The following is a 15,405-nucleotide window of genomic DNA, read 5'->3' as shown; positions in this document are numbered from 1 at the left end:
CAAAATGTAGCATTCACCTTCAGCTTGTTCCTTGGTTAGAAAGTTTGTGCTCCCACACCAAGTCAGTTGATTTTTGGTGTTTATGGTGCTAGAAAACAAACTATTCAGCTGATTTAAAAAGAGGTTCTACTCCTCCTGAGATAAATATACAATGGATTTAAGTTTTATTATTATTTTTATATTATTCATTTGTATGAAAAATCATGTGCTCTTTCAAATATTACAAACTCATCAAATATTACAACAGACAGCTCCATCTGTGGAATCTCAAGCAGCTCCTAAACTCTTGCAATCCAGGTTAAAGTCACAACTTTTTCTTGGCCTTCTTGTTTTGATTCTCTATACAAATGTCAGGAAATTTAATCTCTTCCAACTTAACAGCTGTGCACTACATGTCCCAGTGCTCCACATTTACAAATTAAGATTTCTACCTTGATTTCATCAGGCCACAAGTTCTGCTTCCCAGCTTGGGAATTAACCAGATGCTTGGAGAAATTAACATTAAAATAGACCTCATGGCCAGAAGACCTCTTTTATGTTGTTGCCTTGAGGAAAGCTCAGAAGTATGCAGAGCACATAAAACTCAAGCTAAGTGCAAGCTGCAGACAGATTCAACCATACAGACCTTCAGTTATTTTTAGCTTTGCTGTGGGCCTCTTGGTAGTTTTTTTTTTCCTTCTTCTTCAAAGCTTCTGCTTAATAGGACCATTCATCATAGAGAGATGACCTCAAGTAGACATGGCCTTCGTTCTGTCATTCTGTTCTTTTGTCACCATGTTTGTGGAATAGTTATGGGCTTTGATTGATTTTTCAAAATTCTTCAAAATGTGTTATTTTGTTCTCTTCCTGTCCAAGCTCACTTTGTGTATCTATAGTGACATCAAGTTCTTTTGACAAGGTTCTAGTGAACATTCAGAAGATCTGCTCTATGATTCCAGTCCGCCTTAGAGGAGCCATAAATACATGTGCAGAGCCTTTCAGACACTGCAGTCCAGCAAGATTTGCTGATCTGTCTCCTGCCTGACCTTCACTTGTGTCACATTCAAAGTAAGAGAGAGAAACAGCTCATGTTAGCAGGATAGGGATTGCTTACTTAAATATTCCAGATAGATGAGAGAAGTTCTCATCTCATCTTGTCTGCACAGTTTGCAGCTTTATTTAGACTTTTAAAAGAACCAATGCAGACAAAAAAAAAGTTTAAAATCTCACTGTCGGTTCAGTTAATGCATAACAGCCTGAACACATGCCACCTCTGTAATGGAGGACAACAAGCAGAGCCATTTTGATCTTTGAACCTCAAAGCATCCGGCTGACTGAGGGCTCCAAGCCAGTCCTGAGATCAAAAACAGAAGGAAGGTGGAAGGGAGGAGGGAGAAAGCTGTGCCTCAAACATGGATTGCTGGTTGGAATCATGCAGCCATCATCCCAGAAACATCTGGATCATCTATACTGCAGTGAAAGAGTTCTGAATTGACTGGTTTCGCAATCTGCAACACTTAAATTTGGCAAATCAGAACTCCGTTATTCTACATCCATTAATCTTAAACAAGGATTTAAAAATTGCTACTGGTGGTAGGTTTTTTTTTTTTGTTTGTGAGTTAATGGAGACATTTTTACTGAAAGGAAAACATTATCCGGCACTAAATTTCCTCACTGGAAGGAGTTTTTGAAATGATTAGAGTCCTTCAAAATATTAAACCTCAGACAAAACCAAAGCTTCGTCAGTCATAATCATTGTAGTGACAAATGTTTCAATTATCAAATTATTCATATTAAATAGGATGGAAGCTTTGCACGATTGGTCCATAAGCTGCATCACAGAGACTATTCCCTGTTAGCTGCAACTCAAACAACCAAAGTCATCATTTGTTCAAACACAGTGCCCAGTAGGATAAGTCAGTTATTTTACTCAATGACCAGGCTAACAACGATTAGCAGCAGCAGCCAACAGCAATGCAAGTCTCTGCATTTCATACATAAAATAAATAAATAAGCTGTACAATACGTTAAAAAAAAGACACATAAAAGAGTGAGAAACAAATGACTAGAAATGCAAATAAATAATTTATTAGTGCTGACCTCACAAAGTCGTAAGCACACGGCTGCCATATTAGATTCTTGAGGATGGCCTCCATCTCTCCCATATGGAACCTCTGCTTAATGTGAATTTTTTACTTCTCCCCAACTTTAAAATTGGGACATTTTCACCTCTGAATAAAAATAGACTGCACATCTAAACTGCTAAAAGTTTATTCGCTTCTTTAGTGACAACGGCAGCATATGGAAGAAGACCAGGTTCTGTAGGTGAGATATTTAAAGATGTCTTGACAATATGGCTGTGGTTTAATTAGTGTAACAATAGTGTATAGTGTTATAAAAAAAAAGCACAACTGCCCTACAGATGCTTTACAACACAGTTGTACAATTTCCTTACAAATCACTATGTTATTGTGGTAATTTTATTGTTCAAAATAGCAGGTGTTTTTGCAAAACAGACCCAGTTTTAAGAACCACAGGTCCCGTTTAATGCAGGATTTATGTTGTAAAGCTGTGAAATGACTTATTCTTTTAATGACTGTTCCTTCGTTTTTAGGCTCTCAGTCAATAAAGTTAAAAGGTTAAAGACCAGATATGATAATGCAATTTATAGATAAATGTAACTTTTTTTAAAGAAATATTTACCTTTTAGAAAATGTCTTAATGAATAAAGGATAGAAATCTAAACTTTGTCCCATACTTAATTTTCTTTTTCTGCACCAATCGTGACATTAAAAGTGTTAAAAGCACACTATGTATTGAAGTTCACCAGATAAGACACACCTTGTGTGTTGAGCTCTTTATCCATGGCAGATGGTTACCTGGCATCACACATGCAGTGAGATCAGTGAACTTGGTCTTTTTTTTTTCAGTCCTTCATTACAACACAAGACATTTACTTTTCCCAATATTTCCAGCTCTCTTTCTCCACATTTCTGTCTCAAGCTGGGGGAAAGAAAAAAGAGAGAGAGAGAGGGAGAAAGAAGCCGGCCATCATGGAACAAGTAACCTTGCTCCAAGGGTAGCCTTTGTGCTCAGCAAAGGGCTCTGAATGTTCCTTCTGAAAAGAGGGACGACTGCAGCACAGAGCACTTGGTGACAACATTTGGCCTCTTTTTGCTTAGACGATAATGACCGGGCAGATTACGAAGAAGCAGGCTTTTAAGGGCCATCTTCTGCACTGTTACCGTCTTCAGGTTGTCATGGTGAAGACTATCAAGAAAAATACAGTCAGAATACGATCTTTTACATCTGCTTTCGGATGTGATTCTCAGAGTTATTTATGTGACCTTCAGGGCTGACATGTTCAGAAAACATCAAGCTGGAGAATCCCTGAGTGAGAGCCTCCCATGTGTGAAGGTTAGGTAACAAAGACCCTGAAACACCCTTTATTTTTTGGTACGATACCAAAAATGAAATAAATAACATAAATTGAACCTTTTCAATTGCACCAAGTGAAAATAGCTCCCAACACAAATCAAGACTAAATGAGGAAGCAAGTCTAGTGAGCAGTAACCTGAAAGTCTTCTGCTCAGCCTTCTCTTAGCATAGTCACCTCACTTGGCTGCTCTCACGTCTCTCCCTCTCGAGGCTGACAGAATTATCTTCTGCATCAGAGCCGAGGCTGGGCCAATGCTCCACACAGAGGACTCCATTTCACACAGCCAGACCCCGCAGCGGCCGAGGAGACACAGCCAATCGCGCTGGAGTATTAGTGGCATGGCCGGCCAGCCATTTTGTGCTCCTCAAGGTCTTTGACCGTCCTGCTCGAGCCGAGTGGAGGAGCTGCTCGCCTCTGCTATCCTGTTACACAGATGGAAGTGTTTAGCTTTAAGAGCGCAGACCTGAGCAAGCAGCTTCCCCTCCTGCCGGTTCCTCCTGCAAGCTGTCATGACCGAGACACAGAAAGCAGAAGTGAGATGTGTGGTTTTGATCTCAGCATACCATGAGAGAAGCTGAAGACAGCATCCAAAGTCTGGTTAGCTCGCTTCTAAAAACCTACAGCAATCCTGTCATCGAAAAAACATTAAGATGATGCATGGAAGCTTGTGTAAATAAGATGTTTGCGTTACCAAATAAAATCAGAGAGAGGGGGAAAAAAGAATTTATAGTATGAGGGATGGATCTCAGGGCAACCCTTTGCAACATCATTAAATATTCCAAAAATGATTAAGTGCAGAATTTAATTAATGGCTCCAGGCATGATTATTTTTACTATTTTGCAATGGAAGGTAGGCAGATATTTTTAGTTTTCTCAAGAGCTTTCTTAACTTAAGGTTTTAAAAAAAATAATTCTGAGAAATTAAACTTCATACAAAAGTAGGCTAAAGGGTAAAAAAAACCCAAAACAAAACAAAAAAACAACAAGCAAGTCCAACCAGACCATATCCACTGTCGGACGGGAGAGCTGAGTCAGAGCTCCTGAAATTGAAGCTCATCAGCTCGTGCATGGGCTAAACAAACACGACCAAGGAGACAAGGACAGACCTTACAGAGAAACCAGGAAGTGCTTTTCCACAAGGACAATTAGTCCAGGAAACCCAACATTCCACGCAGCCTTGGAAAGCGGCTTCTCCAAGGAAACGGCTTCGTCACACAAATCAATCTGCTGCCATCTCTAAGGCTCTGCATCATTTCACAAACAAACTCCATGGATTACTCACAAAATGCCACCGTGATGCAGCATCTCGCAAAAGTATTCATAACCCCTGAACTATTTGGCATTTTTTCACGCTCAAACTTCAATGTATATCTTTGAGATACACCACATTTAAGTAAAGCAAAAGACTGAAGTGCTAGGAAAATGTGTGCCTGTATTCAACCCTTTAAATCTGATCTCCATGAATGAAATCCTCTGCAACCGATCAGCTTCTGAAGTCGAACTAACTTTTAAACAAAGTCCACCTGTGCATAATTTCATCTCAGTTTAAATACAGCTGTTCTCTGAAGGCCTAAGAGGCTGGATAGAAAACATCAGTGAAGAACAAGCATCATGAAGACCAAAGAACACAGCACATGCGTCAGGAATATAGCTGAAAAGTTGTTTAAATATTATGATGGAACGCTGTTTGATCAGTCATCTAAAAATGTTAACAGCATGGTACAACAGCAAAAACCTACCAGGACATGACTGACAATTAGAGAAGAAACGTCAAGACCGCCATAATAACTCCACAGGAGCTACAGGTGGTAGAATCCACTGGCAATATTTTGTCCACTTATCTGCATTTAACCGGCCTTGCCTTTATGGAAGAGTAGCAAGAAGAAAGTGATTATTGAAAGAAACCAATGAGAAGTATTCCGATGACTCAGCAATTATCTAGCAGTAGGCGTTCTGGTCAGAGGAAACAACATTTCTATTTTCTTGCCTACTTGCAAACTCTCACTCTAAATGTACCACTCTCACTATGAAACACAGTGTTGGTAGCTTCATTGTGTGGGAATGATTTTCTTCAGCAGACACAAGGATGCTGTTCCGATCTGATATGAAGACGAATCAAGGTCAATTTGGATCGACACGTAAAAATTGAAGCTCTCTATCCAGTCTGACAGAGCTTGAGATATTTTACGATAATCAAGGAGTGATAATTTCAGTACCCCAAAAGACTTGCAGCTATAAGTGTAACAAAAGGTTTCATGAAGCACTCACCAGGGAGGTTTAGGGCTAAAGTTCAAGGGGTATGAATACTTGTGCAAAGAACCTTTCATTATCTCAAAGGTTCCAAACATTAAGCCCATTTTATTTCAAATATGTCTCTACTGACTTAAAGTAAAAGGCATCTCCAACTCTGCATTTCTTCCCCAGAAACAAATCACCAGACAAAAAAAAAAAAAAAAAAAAAAAAGCTGCAGGATGCACTGAAGGGTTTCTTGCGAGTTGCACTCAGTGGACAACTGCCAGAAAACACTGCAATGCTGACTTCCTTGTAAGCCTGACATGGCAGTTACTTCAGTTACAGGAGGTGGGTGAGGTTACAAGCTCATCAGGACGGAGCACTTCAGAGTAACCACCCAGAGGACAAGGGAAGCAGTAACCCCCCCACAAAAAAATAACCAAATAGCTCAAAATAAAAACTCAGAGCAGATTACAATCAGAATGCAGTAAAAACCTTCAAAGTTTATTGAAGATGAGAGGAGGTGGGCTAGTTCTTCTGCTTCTCTAGCTCTACCAAACTGACCTCTTGAGGCAACTCAACAAGTTTGAGAAGGGAAAGAAAGACGAGAGACGCATCAATATTAACTTACCACAGGGACCTCCTTTCCGAGTTTCTAAATATTTAATCGTGGATGGACAGCTCTGTTGTCTCAGAGGCTGAGCCAGTGTGGATCTCTCTCTACAAGACCAGTCCTGTTCCTGCTCAATGAAGGCCTTGTCCAGAGGCACCACACTGCCTAAGGAACGGGCGTCTCCAAAGAAGCCTGAGGGTTTTTTTTTTCTCCCTTTCCTCCCTCCACCACAGGCAGCTCGAGGCAGACAGAGTAGGTTTACTGTGTCCTACTGCAGAAGGACATTAAATCATGATGAATTTGGAAACCATAGGACTCCTCATTCATCTCACAAGACACGCTGTCACATCTGCACAGTCATTTCAGATCAGGATTTCCAAAAAAATCTACTCCTTAGGTACAAATATGTTGAGGAAACAACCTCCCTGAGATACAAACACTTTTTTCTTTCTTCCAGGAGGGGAAGCACGGTGAAACTGTGATCTTCAGATGGAAAGCAAAGAGGAGGAACCAGTTCTGCAGCAGTGTAACGTGGCAACTGACAAAAGAAACTGGAATGACACCTCTACTTAGCCACTTCCTTGTTCCACCTAAAACCCAGACATGATGGTGCACTTAGGTCTTTAAGTAGGCCAAAAGTTACACAGCAGAAAGATCACACTGCAAATCATATCGCAGTTTGAACACAATCTCAAATGATGACTGAGGCTTCAGAGCCTCAAAATTAACAACATAAGAGACAAAAAGGAACAAAATTTGGCTGCAGTGTTTATCTGGACAGCGCTTTGGTTGGTAGTGGAACAGCAGGCAGGGCCGGGCTGCATCTCATGTGCCATGTATCACGTCAAGAAAGCGCTCACTGGAGCATTTCAATTTGCTTTTGTCCGTCTCTCCTGGCCTCCTTCACTGCCCCAGGTAGAGAAGAATGGAGGAGTGCATCATGCGGTGTGAGTAAGTGAATGAGTGAGGTCAGAACAACGGGAGGAGGAGGGGAGACGTTGTGTACGTGTGAGAAAGAAAGGAGGAGGTAAAGAGCAGAAAGATAGAGAAACGGGTGACTGATGAGCTTCATGACCACTTCCTTCCAGCATTCAAACCATCACAGAGGTCTTTGTGGCTGTTTGATCCTCTGCTTTACCAGTTAAAAACGATTAAAACACCTCACAAACGCAATGGCTTTTGCATTTTTGGCCTCTGCTCCATCACCTCAATGCTGAATTTTGGTGTTAATTTATATCGGGGCAATCGAGCTACTAAAATAGATCACAGATTTGGACAATCGTTTATAAATGTTAGTTATGAGCTGCTGTGAAGAGGCACTCAGCTCCTTCACTTCAGGTAAATGGCTGCTGCAAGATCTTTAAATGATATACAAAAAGTCATGAATTGAATAGAAAGCCCAAAATTGTTGGACATTTTTTTCCATTCATTGCTTCTCCATCATTTTTTTTGTTGATAAATGAGAAGCTTGCATTCTTTTGTTGCTCCAGCAAAGGAGTTCAGGTTGTAATATGAAGTGAAAAACACCTGCAAAAACTACTGAATAGAGATGCAGCAATCTGGTCATTTTCACAGATCAGAAGGTCAAACAATTTAAAAATATGAAAAAATTCTATTCTAACAATATGCTTGAGATGCAACAAAACCAAGAGCTTTGGTACAATTTATCTTCTAAATCTTACAGTTCTGACAATTTAAAAGAAAAATAAATTAAAAAGAAATCAAAATCACCTTTCAGATTTTTTTAAAAGTAAAGGAGGAAGACTGATGTGCATCTCTACCTACTTAAGACACAGTAAGTAGGATTGAAAATAAATTCCCTAGATAGCCATAGTTATGCAATTATAATCAATGTGTTCTTACGTTATCCACAACCAGCTCCATCATGTGAAACATTTATATTTAGAAAATGTGGATTGTGAAAAGAGATGTTAAAGGCTGGCAAACCATATAATCAGTAACATTTTCTATGTAAACTGGATTCTGTACTAGCATCACACACCAGAGTTCAGAAACACCTATTTCACTTAAATTTAGTAAGTTATATTTAACTTGCTAAAGTTATAGAATAAATAAAACTTGCAGTATTAAGTAAGGGAAGTTGATTTTTGGGTGAATGTAGGCCTCAAACGTAAATCACAATTATCCATAAAAAAAACATCCTTAACTAACAAGTTTAAACCTAATTTGATGAAATGTAAAAAAAAAAAAAAAAAGAAAGAAAAAAAGTATAAAATATTTATCTCTAATAAAATTCAGAGCTTAGGTATGACTATAGACTATTGGAGTTACATGCAGAGAAAATATAGAAAGAAATATAGAAGAAAAAGAAAACAGTCTGCTCTTAAGGAGGGAGCCATTAAGGGTTCACCAAAGGACGTACTTCTATTTTTCCCCCCTTACTCTGTATTTATGTCTTTTATTTCACACCTCATCACTAACTTTGATTATGTCGATTACTTATTGTGACCATAATGCCCAATTAGTGTCGTAATCACTATCATCGTTCTGGTGTAAATATTTAAACCAGATCCTTTTAATGCATGATCCAAATCCCATTTTAGATGAGAGTTCAAAGGTATTCAAAAGTCCCGTTACCTTTTATATAGAACTTTAGGATTATTGTCCTATTTGTCGAATGAGAACATTTCTATATTTATTCTGAATCTAACATTGTTAGTAAAAAAAAAAAGTTATTTTTTGGACAAGTGCAAAATTATAAAGTCAAGAACATTAAATGAGTTTAACTTTAGCTTATGGTGTGAATAATGATTTTGAAACAAACTGGGTGAAAAGTGAAAGCAATGTTTCCACATGAACATTAAGAGGCTTTAATTACAGATGGCCAAATAAAAGAAATTATCAGCTTATTGGCAATTATTAGCTCTATGGTCTTTTGCGTCAGTTTCTGATTATCAGATTATTGATTAAACGATTGACATTTAGAACAAAATGGTGCTTCCTATTCTTAATATGAAATGCGTGGTGAGATGTTTGTCTATTATGCTATAAAACCGACACAGCAAGCCAACAGACTTTAGGCGTTCGAAAGACTCTGCAACCCAAAGGTGGAGTCCTATCAATCGACTGTTTGTGGAGAAAAAAAAAAAAACAGATAAGGAATGTGTTGCAGACTTGTGAAAGTTGAAGCTTGAGCTGGAAGTGCAAACTCAGAGCATGAGTTATCTGTGTGGACGCTGAAGCTTCCTCCACCAAAAGACCTTAATCACCCCTTGAGCATGCAATCCCCAAGCTCATTTGCAGCAACTTCTAGCAGACTAGATCCGCCGCAGCCAGCCTGTCTTGCCAGACGAATGTGTCTACCACAGCAGATTCTCGCCTGCTCGTCCTCTATCGGCTCCTCCTCGAGAACTTGTCTGCCCTACCGAGGTGGGGAGAGAAGGAGCGTGGCCACCATTTTGATTGCTCTTCCCAGCCCCAGCCTTGTCGCAGCACACCGTGTCAAGCTCACAGGCTTCTTGTCAGCAAGATTTCACACAGTGGCTAGGAAAGCTGCAGAACACACACACGCACACTCCTTTCAATCTCCAGGCAGGCTGGACACCTTCAGTCTATTATGTACACAAAGTCACCTAAGGCTGAGCAGATAATACAGAGCATGTTCATGCATGACACCTAATCTCTAAATGGCTCAAAACCCACATCAATACGAGTAATTATGTAATAACATGAACATGTGCAGCCCAGATCTCCACTCCCTCGAGTCCAAGCTATCATAAGTTGTAACGATCTGCTTTTATTTTAATGAAAACCGCTAAAGAGTGCCCGATGGGGCAGCCTGGAAACGGATCAAAAACAAAGCAAGAATCATCATTAGAATTTCCTACAAGAAACCGCCTGCAAAAGCCGTTGCTTCACTCACGCACACACACAGAAACAGAAGAGCGTGCATGTGTGCATGTCGATACCTTAACTACCTGCAAGACCAAAAAACAAAAAATGCCATTGTTCTGCTATTAAAAATTCTATCGTATCCCCATGTCCACCTGTAGATAGAGTCACGGTCGTGAAAGGTTGGGCTGCTCTCAGTGGTATTAAAAAGTAGGTTTGAAAGAGTAATGTGCTAGATAATTAAAACCAAAAGATTTGGGATATAATGCCAACAGCCAAAAAGATGAGCTGTCCAAGCATATTGATTGTTGCTTCATCAAAACATCATAAAGCAAGAGTAGAGGAAGAAATATGAAGATGTCCTTGTACAAACTTAATCGAAACATAAAGTAGATCCATTTAACACTAAATTATGAACTGGCACCTAGAAATGACATCAAACCTAAACTAATGTGTTCCAGTTAAATAAGAAACCTATAGGATATTCAAATTAATATAATCAGTGACCAAATGAACTACAATTAGCAATATATGCCTGCAATGTACATTTATGTATGCTTTACACAATAACAACATATTTATGGCAGAAGATTGCATCATATAAGGTGACTGATATTTAAAATTTAAAAAATTTAACTGCAGCTACCACTCAGTTTTATATCCAAGGCAGCCATTTTGGGAAAAGCGCACAAATAAAACCCAATACTAAAACATGTGACTGTATTGTAGTAAGAGGACAGTTTCCTGCTGTGGCAGTTTTTAGAAAAAGTTTGAGATCCACTGTGTTAGGGAATTGTATTAATATTTTTACTGAAGTTCTTCCAATGTTATACCAGGCAAGCTTGTTTCCACAGCCTGGTATAAGATTCTCACAATATGATAACTGAGAAAATGATCAACCATCAAAGTATTATTGTACTTGTAAGTGTAATTTTTAAGTGGAAACATGTAATAACTTAATTGCTTTTACTTTAAAAGTTAAATTCAATAAAATCTAGCTTTATTTTTAAAGCACTTTAAAACATTATACGGGACAAAAGTGCCATTGATAGACAGAAAGAGCAACAGTTAATCCTACCACAAATAGTGCATTGACTATTCACTTATACATATCCAGTACATTTGGCTTGTGTTATTTGGATAAACAATAATTATATAATTTTAAGTTAAAAGCAGTAAATTAGCTGTTTTCAAGTTTGCTGTCCAGCTCTGCACTCATAACAGGCTATTAGAAGCTAATATTAGCTGATTGGTCAGGCTGTCTGTTGCAGTAGCCAAACCAGCCAGTTTAACAGACATAAAACGGTGTTGCCACTAGGAGTACTCCACATTTTTACTTAATAGTTTCCAATACATTGCATCCAAAAATAATTACTAACTGAATAAATGTGTATTTCCTATAAATAAAGTGTAGATCTTAACCAGTTTTCTTCTTTCCCCAATTTCTTCCTTCAAATTGACATTTTGTCTCTCCGTGTTATATTTGCTAAGCCATAAACAAAGAATGCACTTTAACCATTGCATTACTTTTGTCATTTAATATTAATAGATTATAATTATAATTTTAAAAAGTGCAACAATTTGTTTGCTAGATACTATTGTGATAAAATAATTTCTCTCAGGGAATAAATAGTATTTACTTTAAGAGCAAAGGGGTGACATGACCAGGACCAAATGCAGTAGTCCTCTTTCAGCCAGCTGGCTGGTAGTGTGCAGGTCATTGAGTTGATATGCTACCCCATGCACCACAATTCCATTCACTCCAGCAATGTCCAGCTATTTGCCTTAGATCTCATTAAAATTAGTTTGAAAAAGAGAAACAAAACGGTGTAGCATTTCAGTGGTTTTGAAACGTTAACTTTTTAAAACCCTGGTAGATCTTCAGCCCAGATCTAGACTATCTGTAAGCATGTAAGCGAAAGCAAAATTCTCATGAGAGTTAACACCTTGAACGCACCGCCACTTTTAAACTTCTCCTGCTTCCCTTTCAGCAAGCTAAAACTTCAGAGCTGAAAAAAGCAGCAGAAGGAGGAGGAAGAAGAAAAGGTGGATGAGCTCATTCTGAACACAACCTTTGTTCTGCCTGCCTGTCTGACTCCAGGGGCTCTCCTTGGAGACTCATCTTTCCTTCCTCCATTTTATGGTGAAGCCCTACTTTGTGTGACATACCTGACTTGAGACCAGTGACAAGCAAAACAGCACCTCCAAGCAGTCAAGCTGGTAACACTGAAGCAATAATCACCCAGGAAATAAAAAAACCTTAGAACATAATATAGGTAGAACCAAACTGTGGGTTATCTTAGAGATATCTAACTCCAACGCTGTGGAGAACGGAGTCCAAAAATCGCTAGCTGATAAGGTTTCTTTCTCTAGAAGCTGGGAGGAGGAGGAGGGGGATAGGAAAGCACTGGACATGGCTTTCATGGTGAGTGAGTACGTGTGTGTGTGTGGGTGTGTGTGTGTGTGTGGCTGGACCAGCGGCTATGGCAGCTTCTCTGTGTCGCTAATGGAGTCTGGGAGAGGAGATCAACCCAGAGCAATGGCTCCTCCATGAAGCTACCGCGCAGGCACCAGAGAGAGAGAGAGAGGGGGGCCACCGACTAATTCCCCTGACCAGACATGCCGGCGGAATAACAAAACGCTCCGCTCCGGTGCTGCCGAAACACGCAGGCGAGCCTCCTACTTTGCGCCACCACCACCACCAACGCTGCCGCCGCGTCCATTTCCTTGTGTCACTTTGACAACAAACCGAAAGGCGACATAAGCGAGGAAGCAGCGGCTTGGGAAGCGAGAGGACCCACTTGACTTTTTGGGCTGCCTAGTGACTAAAAAAAAAAATCTCGCCCCGACTTCCTCGTCTGGACCCTGGACGAAACCCGAGCGAGCACGCAGCTCTTTCCAGGTCATTCACGAGGCGCTCTCCAAATTATATCCCATGATCTACCACACCGACGTTCTCTTGGACCTTGAAAGCCCAGCAGCAATCTTGACGAAACTGGACGCACAATCACAAGAAGGGGAGATTAAAACCAAAAACTCACTGGTACAATCTTCTCCTCGAGCGATCCTCCCGAAAGTTGTCCTCGTATTTCATGCGTGCGCCCGGTCGGTCTAATGGATGATCGCCATCTTTCCTGCTTCTCCTTCGCTGCAGCTGCAGATGACCTGAGATCCGTCTGTCTCTGAATAATGAGCAACCACACAGACAAGGAAGACAATCTGCAAAGCAGGCTACACAAAGAAGTTTGGGAGACTAGCAAGCACCAGAGGGTGCACAAGAGTTTACGATGAGACGAGGAGAGAGCATCAGCAGGATGGACAATGTCTATGCCCGAGAAGCTCATCCTTCATCTAGACTGAAGTCAGATGATCTGCAAAGCCTTATCAGCGGCTCAGAGCACCAGCAGATACACGCGGCCACCGTGAATTTTATATAGGCAGGCAATACTATGTGCGCAACGTCATGAGGTTATCTGCAGTTCACCTTGGTGATGCTGCAGCTTCACGCCATACATAAAAATATAGATATTTCCACAAATACATAAATAAAAAAAAAAAAAAAATATATATATATATATATATATGTATTTATTTTAAAAAACGTATTTAGTAAGACAGAAAAAGACCGTTTCAGTTATTTGTAAACACAACCACATTTACCAAAAGGGTTATTCTAAATAATCAATTAATAAAAATCTCAATTTTTTTTTTCTTATTTTATGCCCCTTGCTCCAATCAAAAAAAAACAAAAAAAAAACATGGCTGATGTGCTCCTGCGGGCTACTGCTGTGACCAGCTAACAAAAGAAAAGGAGCCCAGCACAAAAGGTGCAGGGGTCCTGCTCAGATGTATGTCAGTAGTAAAAGGATGGGGCTGGATGCCTGAGGGGGGGCGGAGGGAGCTGAGCTGTAAGAAGCCAAGAGGGCAGGCATGCATATATGGGTGGGTGGTTAGTGAGGAGAAGCAACCTACCTGCCTTGCATGATTGAGCAACTAGAGTGTAATATATCACCTGAGAGCCTTTTTTTTTAGTGAAGAGCTATAGGTGAATATTACTATATTTGCTGTGTTTCAGCAAAGTCACACAAGTTACATTTTAATGCAGTTGCATAGAAGAATTTAAAAAAACAAAACAAATCTATCTATTTATATCTATCTATCTGACACACCATTCAAAATTGGAAAGACAAGAGAACTACAATCTAAGAACCTCTTCTATTTATTTTAAGGGTTTTTTGGGAAAAAGTGAGCCTTTAGAATCATTGTATGCTTTATATACAATATGCCTCTGCAAATCATGTCTGATATAATAACTATTTCATCTTTTCTTATGAAGACAATTATGCTATTTTACACTATAGTCTTAGGGTTTAACATTTGAATGCATCATCAAAAAATATATTAAATATCTACAATGTTCCAAGTATTGGAGATCATCCTTATTGTGTCATGTCTATTTTTTAGTTTTCAGTTAAACTTAAGTTAAGTTTATTTAACAAAATGACGTAGACTTTAAAGGTTTAATGAACAATTATGGTGCTGTGTCATTATATTTTGACCGATTCCCTTTACCACATGAAGATCATTAAAACAAAGAAAGAAAGAAATATAGTCAAAAATCAAATGTGATACTTCTTGATAAACAATTTGTAAGTATTTGAGAGAATTCAAGAGATAGAAATAAACGTACAGACTTATTTAGAGTTAATAGAGATGAGTCAAGATAAATGTATTGTAGGACAAATATGACATATCTATATCTATACAAAAGATTGAGAAGGGTGTATTTTTAATTTTATTTGAACAAAACAAATCCCCAGAGTTTAAAAAAATAATAAAATAGTTGTTTCTGTCCAAACAAACCACAAACTGTGAAAATTCAAGATTAGCTATATAAACTCAACCTTTAATAATGATTGATGTCAATGGGTTCACAATCTGCTTGGCAACCAACCGGAACAGTTTTAACTGCACAGTATAAAACTGCTGCTCACCAGATATGCCTCTGCAGGCCACCTGCAGAATGTTCGAATGAGGTTCACATGGACAAACTGGAGAACTGTTGGAAAATATTTTTAGGGATTTTTTTTGTCATAAAGTTTTTATTTGAAGAGAAGAAACCACTACACTCTAGCTTGACAATTTATCCCAACTTTGGCAACATTCCTGAAGTTGCCGAAACTGGAAACTGCCTGTTTTAGCAACTTCTGGGACAAGACAAGTTACCATCAATTTTGGAGAAACAAATTAGTAATCATACCACCATAATGAAGTATTCTATAAAATGAG

General features: G+C 39.1%; 1 protein-coding gene across 4 annotated transcripts in view; it reads right to left on the bottom strand.

The window, feature by feature from the left end:
* The window catches only part of znf462 (zinc finger protein 462), a 53,975-nt gene extending 39,694 nt beyond the window's left edge, over positions 1–14,281 (bottom strand). For 3 of the 4 annotated variants that reach the window (XM_014473958.2, XM_023338775.1, XM_023338774.1), the window contains exon 1: positions 13,158–14,281. The gene's annotated coding sequence lies outside the window, so the exon portion shown is untranslated. Of the gene's footprint in view, positions 1–12,285 lie in introns of all 4 variants that reach the window. The other variant, XM_023338773.1, reaches the window with a different exon arrangement.
* Positions 14,282–15,405: the final 1,124 nt, after the last annotated feature.

The sequence above is a fragment of the Xiphophorus maculatus genome, chromosome 8, assembly GCF_002775205.1.
Source record: "Xiphophorus maculatus strain JP 163 A chromosome 8, X_maculatus-5.0-male, whole genome shotgun sequence".
NCBI classification, from domain to species: domain Eukaryota; kingdom Metazoa; phylum Chordata; class Actinopteri; order Cyprinodontiformes; family Poeciliidae; genus Xiphophorus; species Xiphophorus maculatus.
Note: the sequence above shows the minus strand (reverse complement) of the source record. Positions and strands in the feature narration are given on the sequence as shown.